This window comes from Buceros rhinoceros, unplaced genomic scaffold, assembly GCF_000710305.1.
Source record: "Buceros rhinoceros silvestris isolate BGI_N320 unplaced genomic scaffold, ASM71030v1 scaffold12004, whole genome shotgun sequence".
NCBI lineage: Eukaryota > Metazoa > Chordata > Aves > Bucerotiformes > Bucerotidae > Buceros > Buceros rhinoceros.
In genome coordinates, this window is record NW_010410109.1 from 36,244 (window position 1) to 36,987 (window position 744).

At 44.9% G+C, this 744-nt stretch overlaps 1 protein-coding gene across 1 annotated transcript in view; it reads right to left on the bottom strand.

The window, feature by feature from the left end:
* Positions 1–744, bottom strand: part of REL (v-rel avian reticuloendotheliosis viral oncogene homolog) — a 25,189-nt gene that overhangs the window by 3,847 nt on the left and 20,598 nt on the right. The window lies entirely within an intron of this gene.

The following is a 744-nucleotide window of genomic DNA, read 5'->3' on the forward strand; positions in this document are numbered from 1 at the left end:
CCCTTGGAGCTTCGTGGGCTACAATACAAGTTTTTTAAAAGGGCCCTGATGTCACGGTTACAAAGAACAAACAAACAAACACAGGCAGAATGAAGGAACTCTCTAGAATTTCGAGTTCACTGATGGCTACAGGGGACGCGTGCAGATGGAGACAGCACTGCCTGACGGTGTCTGGCTCCGTTCTACCCCAGCAGCAGCTTTCCTGCAGGGTAAATACGGACAGGAGACCAATACAAGTTTTTTAAAAGGGCCCTGATGTCACGGTTACAAAGAACAAACAAACAAACACAGGCAGAATGAAGGAACTCTCTAGAATTTCGAGTTCACCTCCTGTGCCTGATATGCTGTGTTGATCTTTCAAGTACATGAGCACGTACCAATTTTAAGACCACATTTTCATTTAAGGTATGAAATAACTGGTGATCATTTCTCCACTAACCTATGAGTCTGACCATTACTCATAGGTTACTGCGCCCTCTTCCACCCTCCAACCAACAGAACGAACTATGCTGTGCCTTGATGTTCTCGTCTTGTTACGTCCAGGCATCAACTCCAACTGCATTTAAACCGCCTGGGAGGATCCAGCTGGTGCTGATCCTCCTACCACCACAGCAACGTGAGGCTCCCCCACCACAGCTCCCTGTTCCAGCTGCAGAGAGATGAAATACAGAACCAAAGCTCACAGTATCACCCTCAAAAAAAAAAAAAAAAAAAAAAAAAAAAAAAAAACAAACTTTAGCCATT